The sequence below is a fragment of the Belonocnema kinseyi genome, chromosome 9, assembly GCF_010883055.1.
Source record: "Belonocnema kinseyi isolate 2016_QV_RU_SX_M_011 chromosome 9, B_treatae_v1, whole genome shotgun sequence".
NCBI classification, from domain to species: Eukaryota; Metazoa; Arthropoda; class Insecta; order Hymenoptera; family Cynipidae; genus Belonocnema; species Belonocnema kinseyi.
Window position 1 is genome coordinate 52,183,291 of NC_046665.1, and position 559 is coordinate 52,183,849.

Here is a 559-nt window from a genome sequence, read left to right on the forward strand (position 1 = left end):
ATTAGATGTAAATTAATCTTTAATAAAACGAAAAAAGCTCATTTGGAATAAAATAGTTCATTTTCTACCTAAAAATAAAGAATTCATTGAAATCCTATTATAAAAGATTAATTACAGTTTCAGATACAGAACTCATCCCTTGATGTCTTGTATTATTTTATATTAATATTTTGCGACATTCATTAAATATGTATCACATAGAAAAGATAGGCTTTTCATTTATTCTTTTTCATAAAAAGATAAATAGGCGCGCGCCCTGGCGCGCGCAAGGATACTAGTTTGAGTTGAAACCTCAACTATTTTGTTGGAAATATTGATCTTTTTGATTGAGGAATTTAACTATTTTCATAAAAAATTCAATTGTTTGGTTGAAAATTAACTTTCGTTTTGGAAATTCATATTTCCTGGTTCAACGTTCAAACTTTTTTCTTGAAAATTCATATTATTCGAATTTGAAATTCTACTTTTTCGTGAAAACTTTGTATTCTTAAATTGAAAACTCAACTGTTTGCTTGAAAATGTACTCTTAACATAATACTCATATTTCCGGGTTGAAAAT